This window comes from Diabrotica virgifera, chromosome 2 (genome assembly GCF_917563875.1).
Source record: "Diabrotica virgifera virgifera chromosome 2, PGI_DIABVI_V3a".
NCBI classification, from domain to species: Eukaryota; Metazoa; Arthropoda; class Insecta; order Coleoptera; family Chrysomelidae; genus Diabrotica; species Diabrotica virgifera.
The window spans coordinates 254,643,255-254,654,368 of record NC_065444.1 but is presented as its reverse complement, the minus strand read 5'-3'; positions in this window follow the sequence as shown (position 1 = coordinate 254,654,368).

The following is an 11,114-nucleotide window of genomic DNA, read 5'->3' as shown; positions in this document are numbered from 1 at the left end:
ATTCTTCAGAAAGTGGGTATTGATGATAAAGACCTACGCATTATCAAAAATCTTTACTGGCATCAACGTGCAAACATCAGGATTGGCTGGGACACGTCTGAAGAACTTCAAATACGAAGAGGAGTAAGGCAGGGCTGCATTTTGTCCCCACTAATATTTAACATCTATTCTGAGTTTGTTTTTAATAAAGCAGTGGATAATGCTCAATGTGGTATCAAAATGAATGGCGTCAATATTAATAATTTGAGATATGCGGATGACACGGTGTTAATTGCGAGCAATTATGAAGAACTTCAACATCTGATTAATAGGATTACCACAACGTGTGATGAATATGGACTCAAGCTAAACACCGCAAAGACCAAGGTGATGGTTGTCAGTAAGACGCCAATACAACCGGAAGTAGTAACAGCTTATGGTGAACAATTAGAAAGAACTAACAGTATCACCTACCTTGGTTGTAATCTAAATGAGAACTGGGACATGAGCAAAGAAATTAGAATACGTATAGAGAAGGCCAGAGCTGCATTCTTTAAGATAAAGAAACTTTTATGTGGAAACAACATTACTTTGAATCTTAAAATTAGATTAGTGAGATGTTATGTGTTCTCTACTCTTTTGTACGGTGTCGAAGGTTGGACTTTAACAGATACTCTTCTCAAGAAATTGGAAGCCTTTGAAATTTGGGTATACCGAAGAATCCTACGAATAAGTTGGGTGGATAGAGTTCGTAACGAAGTTGTTTTGCACCGGATGGGAAAAGTCACAGAAGTCGTCAGAACAGTTAAAAATCGAAAACTTGAATATTTTGGCCATGTTATGCGACACCCAGAGAGATATAATATACTCCATTTAATAATACAAGGCAAGGTAGACGGAAGAAGAGGGCCAGGTCGAAGAAGAACGTCATGGCTTAAAAACCTGAGAGAATGGTATAACAGATCCTCTGCATCCCTTTTCCGAGCTGCCGTTAACAAAATTACTATAGCCAATTTGATAGCCAACGTTCGATAATCGAGCACGGCACATGAAGAAGAAGATACTTATAGATAAAGTCCGTTATAATTAAAATAACATGAAATATATATGCACAGTACACATCTAACTTACCTATAGTTGTATAGAGTATGTATAGTATAGAGTATAGACAGTATAGAGTATTGTTCATTTCTAGGTAAAAAAACTCAGTCAGTTTCGGTTGTGTCAATTTCGTCTGCCATCGGAACTATGTTATGTTATTTAAGAACAGTGGCTCTTTCATTGTTTAAAAGACCATTATTTAAAAATAAATTTTTTAAAAGACAGTTGGAAATAAAAAGGAATAACAGGTGCCTCTGTTGTTTGCGATAGCCCGAAATAATGAACGTCGCTCTGCCGCTGCCGTGTGCCATGAGTCATTTTCACTGTCATATGGTTCAAATTACACAAATACCCATTAACTCTCAAATATTATATTATGGTCAAAGCGAAGTTTTATCACTGAAACTCGATATTTTTAAGACATTCCAGAAGAGGCTACAGATAAAATGTTTTAACATAATATGTATGAAAAAAAATACCTACATACATTTTTATTGTTGAAATGTTTGTCTGATGAAAATCGGTCCGGGTTATCCGGACTTCCGGGTTATCGGGGACCGACTTATCGAGGTTCCACTGTAATTACCTTCGTAGGAAAACAACTTTGATACCCTCTCAGTAACCCCTGTTCTACGTTTCGCTTGACCGACTGCAGTATGTTTCTCTACACACTCACAGTAATCAACTGTGAAAAATCTAGCTTTAGTAAATTCAAATAGATTTTTCAGCGCTGCCTCTCCGTCTATTTTGTCATGTAAATTTTGAAGTTTTCAGCTTGGAATTGGAATTCGAAATTTGGTAAAATTTCGGGAAAACTTTTAGAGAACTATTCGGCAGCAAATACTTCTTGGAGATTTTTTGTGGGGATATTTTGTCCAAAAAAAATTTGTGGAAATTATTTGTCCGGGACTTTTTGTGGGGATATTTTGTCCGGGGATTATTTGTCCGTGGATTTTTTGTCCGTGGATTTTTGTCCAGGGATAATTTGTGGGGATGTTTTGACCGGGATTATTTGTCCGGGGATTATTTGTCCGGACCCAGCCCAAGCAGGGGATTTTTGCAGTTACTCCAACGCGTCAGAAAATCACACCGGTAGAAACCTTGTACCCTGTAAATGTATCACTACCATATATGGACTCTTAATACAGGGGCGTGTGTTGGCGGCAGTCCGTAAAAAATCTGTCCTTAGAAAAACTCGAAAACGTCAGATTAAAATAAGATAAGTACATGAGAAATAGGGAATATTTAAAAACTCTGACGATTTGCGCGGGGCGTAAAGAAATCGGCCAGTCACAAAATTTCACACAAAAAAAGCGAATATTTCGAGAAATTAACATCAAATAGAAAAACTGATAAATAATTGGTCAATATTTTTCAAAAATCTATCGAATGACACCAAACATGCCCCCCACGGAGGTGGGGTGGGGGAGTTACTTTAAAATTTTATATAGGATTTTTTCTTGCATTTTTTTATTGCAGATTTGAATTCCCTAAATAAAAATAAGTAACTTTTATTCGAGACATGTTTTCGAATTAAGGCCGGGACACACATATCCACATGGCCAGCCTTGCTGTATCTGCTCGGTGCGGGCACGTAGCGGACGCGGTGCGGCCTCGGTGTGGATATGTGTGTCCCGGCCTTTATGGATAGATGGCGCTATATAGTCCAGAGAAATAAGATATTTCTCGTGACACATTCCCCTCCAGGCCGAAACCAAATTTTTTGAGTAGTATGGACATCTATATTAATAACCTATATGTTTCCTGCAGACGATTTTTATGATATACATAGTTATAAACAAAAAAAAAATGAAGATCAAAAAACGTTAAATTTTTGTTTGTTTCATCTATTACTAAAAAGTGATGCATTCTAAACAAATTTGAGAATAAGAAACTCATAAATCATATAAAAAACTTCAATATGGCTTTCGCTGAATATGCCTATCCTTATTTGTTGCTTAGAAAATTGCAAAATAAATCATAAATTTTGAGATTTTATAAATGTTCATAACTTCTGTAAAAATTAAGTTAAAAATTAAGAACCTTTTTATTACACGGAATGCTTAGACTTCTTGTACTTAAATTATATTTTAAATTTCAAAGCAATTGGTCAAATAGTTTAACAGTTATTTAATTTATTTATCCCAAATTGATTTTTTTGTAACACTATAAGTCAGAAAATTATGAGGATACAGTAATACTTCGGACAGTTTATGAAAGAAGAACATTTTTACTATTAATTTAATTTAAAAAAAATAACAAAAAGTAATTTTAAACAGTGTAAAATTATTTTGCAAAAATATGTCGATTTTTTGCTTACTTATAAACAATTAGAATAACTATTTAACCGTTACCCCTAGAAAAATCATTTTTTTTTTTATATTTAGAAAGACTGAATTTTTATACACATTTAGAAAGAAAAACAATTGTCCCAGGACAATTAGGGACGAAGTTAGCCCCACCCCTTTTTTAATTTACATGTTCTTGCAAAATAATTTTGCAATATTTAGAATTATTTTTTGAAATGTTTTTTAATTAAATTAACACATTCAAAAATAAATCTTCTTCTTTCATAAGCTATCCAAAGTATTACTGTAACTTCATCATTTTCTGACTTATAGTGTTGCAAAAAAATTAATTTGGGATAAACGAATTAAATAACTTTTAAACTATTTGACCGATTGCTTTGAAATTTAGTGTGTGATTTAAGCACCAGAAGTCTCAGCATTCCGTTTAATAAAAAGGTTCTAAGATAATTTTTACAGAAGTTATAAATGAATATTTATAAAACTCGAAATTTATGATTTATTTTGCAATTTCATATTCCGCGAACGCCATATTGAAGTTTTTTATACGATTTATCCGTTTCTTACTCTGAAATTTCTTTAAAATGCTTAACTTTTGATAATAGACGAAAAAAGCGAAAATTTACCGTTTTTTGATTTTCATTTGTTTGTAACTATGTATATCATCAAAATCGGCTGCCGGAAACATATTTATAGGTTATTATTATAGATGTTCATACTGCTCAAAAAATTTGGTTTCGGCCTGGAGGGGGTTGTGTCACCAACAGGATATTTTTTTTCCTTATTTCTCTGAACTAATAATCGGAAAAACCGATTTTTAAAAATGGAAAATTAAATTAAAAAATGGAAAATCCCCACTAAATGAAAAACTTAACAACTTTTTTTGATTTTAGGACCTAATCTTTACAACCCAATAGATCTACATGATGCTTTAGTAACTGCAAATTTGGCATGCAATATTCCCCTACTATAAAGATAGCTTAGTGCCTTTATTTCGAATATGAAAAATTTGGAACTGTTCATTTAAAGAAATGGTTGTGATCTAGAATGTGAAGTGCGTACCTAGAATCTGTTTTTCTGTTATTGAAAGACTTTTTGTGTTCTGTTATACGTTTCTTAAAGATTCTGCCAGTTTGATCCATCTAAGTTTTTAGAGAGTCACCACGACAATGTTTCATTGCTACAAAAAATGGACTACCGACAAGCAACGGTCAAATTCATCGCTTATTTAAAAATATTTTCTTTTTAAAAATTCTACGAGTATATTTGGTTGCTTTTCTATCTTCTGTAGGTAAAATTTATACAGGGTGTCCAGAAACTCTACCGAAAATGACGACTGGAGATTTCTCAGGTAATTTTAAGACATTTTAACCAATTCATCGAATCCCAAAATGCTTCCTAAGGGAGCTAGAGCTTTTTGGAGATGGCGTCTTTTAATTAGTATTTCTTAAATACCTCCAGAACGCTCCTATTTAGAAAAACGAAAATTGGTACGCATATTTATATTCTAGAGTTAAATCGATTTCATCCATTTCGAATTTGTAGTAACGGTCATAGGCGTGCGTTTTGGGTAGGGTAACGGTTATTTTATCGCATAACTTTTTTGTCTTCAACTTTTAAGCAATTTTGATACTGGATCATTAAATTGTGATGTATTCTAGTACTAAAAGGTACTCTTGATTGAAGTCGGTAAAACACATCGTTTTCTAGAAAAATCGATTTGAAAATTTTTCGTTTTTTGAATTTGAAAAAAAAATCAAAATTTTGGTAAAATACACCGTTTTTTTTTTAAACGGTGTATTTTACCAACTTAAAGCAAGAGTAACTTTTAATTCTAGAATACCTCATAATTTAATAATCTGTAGCCAAAAATGCTTAAGAATTAAAGACAAAAAAGTTATGCGATAAAATAACCGTTGAAAAACCCAAAAGGACACATATGACCGGTACTAGAAATTTACAATTAATTAAATCGATTCATCTCTGGAATATAAATAAACGTACCAGTTTTTCCTTTTTCTAAATGGTTTTTTTTTTAATTTTTTTTTTTTGAAAATTCAAAAGCCGGAAAATTTTCAAATTGATTTTTCTAGAGAACGGTGTGTCCTATAGACTTAAAGCAAGTAGTAGGACTTAAAAGAAGTCCTTCTTTTAGTATCATAATACTGCACAATTTAATAATCCAGTGTTAAAAATGCTAAAAAATGAAAGCCATAAAAGTTATGCGATAAATTAACCGTTGCCCTACCCAAAACGGACGCCTATGACCGGTACTAGAAATTTGCAATAGATAGAACGGATTTATCTCTAGAAGATAAATATACGTACCAATTTTTGTTTTTCTAGATACAAGCGTTCTAGAGGTATTTAAGAAAAACTAATTACAAGACGCCTCTTCAAAGAGCTCTAACTTCTTTGGGAAGCATTTTGTTACTAGATGAATTAGGTTAAAATGTCTTAAAATTATCTGAGGAATCTCTTGTCTGCGTTTGTCGGTAGAGCTTCTGGACAACCTATTTATTTTGCTCCTCATACTCTAATAAATCAAATAATAAATCAAAAATGTCAAGTGAACGCCTAAAACAAAGGGCGTTGATGGAAAAAATTATACCATGATTATCATACATATACAAACTTCTGATATTTTTTGTCGCAAATTCGCTGTATTGTCTGGAGTATAAATGCTAATGAAAAATTAATTTCGTAAGCACATTTTTTAAACCGCATCAACCTCTCGGGTTATTACCGGGGTGGTTTATTTTTAATTTATAAAAAGTTCTACACACAGCAGTTTTCAAAAATACAAACATTTTGTGAAACCTTAGTTTGTTATACAGTTTACAATTTTTGAGAAAGTTTATTATCTTACTAATATCTTCTATTAGAGCTTCTTTAAGATTGTGTTTTGAGGTTCTTTCTCGCTTTCCAAATATTTTTCCTTGTAGGATAGCTTTTGACGAATACACCGAACATTACAAAAATAACGTTGAATGACATAGATTTAGAAACAGTAAGCGAATACATCTACCTAGGACAGATAATGAAAGTTAACAAAGAAAATCAAACTGCCGAAATTACTAGAAGAATAAGGTTAGCGTGGGCAGGATTTGGAAAACTGAGTTGGATCTTGAAAAACACTAAAATAGAACAATATTTGAGAGCCAGAGTTTACGATCAGTGTATCCTCCCTATACTTACCTATGGTTCACAGACGTGGACACTCACCAAGGCCAATATGGATAAAATAGTAAAGGCACAGAGAGCGATGGAAAGATCAATGCTCGGGGTGAGACTCATAGACAAAAAAACAAATACATGGATTAGATGCAAAGCCAAAGTAAAAGACGCAAGAGAACATGCTGCTAAATTAAAATGGAGCTTCGCAGGACACAATGCCCGACTGAAGGATAAAAGATGGAATCACGAAATACAACAATGGAGACCGTGGTTAGGAAGAAGAAGTAAAGGAAGGCCACAAATTAGATGAGCCGATGACATAAAGAAGTTCGGAGGACACAACTGGAAACAGGTGGCGCAAAATAGACAACACTGGATTGAATTGGGGGAGGCCTATGTCCAAAGTTGGATTACTGAAGGCTGAAGAAGAAGAAGAAGAAGAAGAAGGATAGCTTTTAAAAGGGCATATCTAGATTCATTTCGCATGTGTATGAAATACTTATTCCAAACTTTCGAGATATGATGGTGGTTAGTACTTCTCGGTTCATCTTCAATCTTCTAAGGATCTCCTTATTTGTGTCCCGATCAGTCCACGGGATTTTTAGAATTCTCCGATATCTCAAATGCATCTAATTCTCTGCACGTATCTTCGTTCAATGTCCACGATTTCACACCATAAAAAAGACAGAGAAGACATGGCGTCACAGAATAATTAGAGAGAGGTTGTGGACCTTGAATAAGGCCCCCATCCGGTTGAAGGTGGATCTAGCTTTTCCGATGCGCGTATCTTGGTCCTTGGGGTGGTTACCCCGATGATGGGGTTGATTTGTTAAAACACTATTTGCCAGAATATATTTATTTAGAACCCTAAATACGACAGTAACTAGTTAGTGGACAACGTCTCTGATCTAACCACGTCGATGTCTGAATAATGAATAATCTCTTCTTTACTTTCTCCGTATCTATAAATAAATCGTAATTGTTCTATCATGATTGACTACACCTGAATGTGACCATGAAAATACTAATAGTAACATAATTGCTGACTTCGTTGTTTTCAAAACGATTGGCCTACATTGCAAAACCAATGTCACCCATTTACGTAATGTAAACAATACATGTAAATAATATTTGTTTGAGACTTTAAAAATTAAATCGATATGGTATCTCTTGTTTCATGATATTTCGACAATACGTTTTGACTCTTGTGAGACAAGAGAAATCCCATTCATTTGAGGCAGAATTTGCCCACATTTGAGAACAACAATGTAATAATTTCGGGAACAGATTGTTGTACCTAATGAATTGCAGTACCTATGTAAAATTATATATATTTTGTAACTTATCCCACCTTCCGCAAATATTTGAATCAGCATATAAAATTTCATTTTCTTATTTTATTTGATTAAAGAATGATGGATAATTTTTAATGAACTTGTCTGATAAATATTTTGAAAATTCTTTGTCGTAACTTTTAAATTTTGAATCGTCAAAGAGATAAATGACTTATGACAGTGAGTAAATAAAGAGGGGGTGTAATAGTTTTAACTTTTTCCTGGAGACCATACAATTCGCCGGACATCAAGGCAGCACCGTCATAAGTTTGCCTTACCAATTTATTTTTGATATCAAAAAATTTTAATCTGTCCTTTAAAAAACCAAAAATATATTCTGTCTTATGGCTTCTACTCACGTCTAAAAACCTAAAAACCTCTCATATATATTAGACGTAACGCGTATCGAAGAACTATTGATAATTGTGAATAGCATGTTACCTCTATCAGTAGTTCCATCTACTTCTACCGAAAAGGATCAAAATGTAACTACTAATTGATTCTTTCATTCTGTGCTGTTTTAGGTACGCCGCTAAATCTATTCGAGACAGAAAGTAAATTAGAAAATTCCAGATCGTATTTGTTAAACAATTTTATTTGTTCTCTATAATTAACTTGATTTAAGGAATGCTCCGATTCATCCTGTCCCCTAAATGGCAATTCCTGGCAACTTAAACAAACTACAATATCAATAATTAAACGATGTAAAACTACTTAATTTTATAATTTTACCCCGGGCGCGCTAGCAAGGTACGTGGCTAGGTACGTGCCTTGCTGCCATTTGCAGATCACCGATCGGTAGATTGGTATCTGCCGGACTTGCCATTCAAATGAATACGGGGAATGTATCATTGGTTGCCTATCGGCTAATATTTCATAGCTTCTTAGTACAAGCAAACCGTCAATCTGGGGACGGCTTACCGAAGCGGGCCTATCGCAATCGGGTGCATGGCTATAAGATCATTAATTTGAAAAGTCTCTTACGCACAGCGCACATTTCTTTTAAAAACAATGAATAAAATTTAGTCTGTATTATCTCACAGATATTTTCTTATTTCACAGAAACGAATATCATCAACTCTAACATCATAAATGTGTGGGTCGGCACTGCCGACCCTGACGAGCCACTACTGGTAGCACTACAACCCGGGGTGGGTCATGCATGGCTGACTGCACAACTCACTTCCATCTCGAACGGTCGTCCATGAAAGTTAGGTCAGTAGTAGCCCCATGCCCCATTGTTCTTTAATCTGACATCTGACCATATGTAATCAGCTCTCCATCCCAATTGTGGACATCCTCAGTCAGGGCCTTCTTTCTGTCGGGGCTTCTTCCCAGATTAGCTGCGCAAGGCGGTTGTTAGGGAATCCATGGATATACCATGTGCACCCCATAAAAAATTTTATGGGGTGCACAAATTTTATGGGGGTTTTGTTCCTTTAAACCCCCCAAACTTTTGTGTACGTTTTAATTAAATTATTATTGTGGCACCATTAGTTAAACACAATGTTTTTAAAACTTTTTTGGCTCTTAGTACTTTTTCGATAAGCCAATGTTTATCGCCAAATTTGGAATATGTGTCGAATACACCACATATTTGTATATGGTTAAGTACGATTATAGAGACCTGTTAATAATCTGAAAATTTATTTATAATTATTTACATTTTTAGGTATATTTTGAAAAAGAAGCCACATCTCGATAAAAGGTGACTTGTCAAAAAAAGACTAAGAGGCAAAAAAGTTTTAAAAACACTGTGTTTAACTAATGGTACTACAATAATAGTTTAATTGGAACGTACACAAACATTTGGGGGGTTTAAAAGAACAAAACCTCCACAAAATTTTTAAGTAAATATATTTAAAAAGAAGCCGCATCCCGATAAAAACTGGCTTATCGAAAAAATACTAAGAGGCAAAAAGTTTTAAAAACGTTGTTTTTAACTAACGAATTAATTGGAACACAATCATGAATTAATTGTAACGTATACAAAAGTATGGGGGGGTTTAAGGGAACAAAACCCCCATAAAATTTTTATGGGGTGGACAAACTTCACTATAATTTTGTTTTAAGATGTTCCTGCCATAAGAATGATACATGTCGATTTTCAATAAAAAATCTCTAATAATTTGCGATATATTGAAAAAAATCTATTTTCATTTTGTAACTTCAAAGGGCTGTAACCTTTTTTATGAGCACATTTGTACAAAGGTAAGTTAGGTTCAATCAAACTATTTTTGATGCTAGAATGTGTGGTTTAACTTATGACCAATCTTTTCGGGACACCCTGTATAATATACAGTAGTTTTAGGATTGATTAAAAATTAAGAAATTCTACGTCTTTTACAATTTTGCATGAAACTATATTAAAATTACAATAAAGATGCACTAGAAATAAACAAACCAAGACACGTTAAATGTTACGAGGAGCACTCCCGACTCATGATTTACAATGTATAAACTTTGTAAATCATCATTTGGGCTCTACAATGTATGTAAATTATGATTCGGGAGTGCTCTTCGTAGCATTCAACGTGTCTTGGTTTGTTTATTTCTAGTGCATCTTTATTGTGACTGTAGTATAAATAGTAAATCAACATTCAAAGACTGCCATTTCATTTTACTTGAATTACTTGAAATTACGTTTAAAATAAATTACTTTTTACTGGTACACGAAGATACATAAAAGAGTGAATTTTTGGCTTCAAATTGTTAATAATTTAAAAAATCCACCTTACCTAGGTCTTACATAAAACATGAAGGTCCATAAAATTGAGGTCCATAAATCCCAAAAAACATTTCAGATAGCTGAACGGATCAAGGAACAGGGAATAAGCTATTTCTCTTGACTATAAGTCTTACTGTCAAGATTTTATTCGTCGTCGATAATTAAATATACGTACACCATTTTACAGTTTATATCAATTATTCAAGTATTATTTACAGTTTATATCAAAACAAATCAAAATGTAGTTGTTGTTGATACAATTCATTGTGTTTTTTTACCAGTTACAAAATATTTAGTGAAAATCATGCCACAAGAACAAAATTTCAGAATTTTATATCTAATCTCATAAAACCTTGGACGACACGTCGTGCAGTTTGTCCGCGACAATAGGGAAATTGAAAAAATGTTTTATTTATTTATTATATTTGTCTACTTTTAGAAACAACACATACCAAATATCAACCCTCAAATAGAAATATTTAATTTACA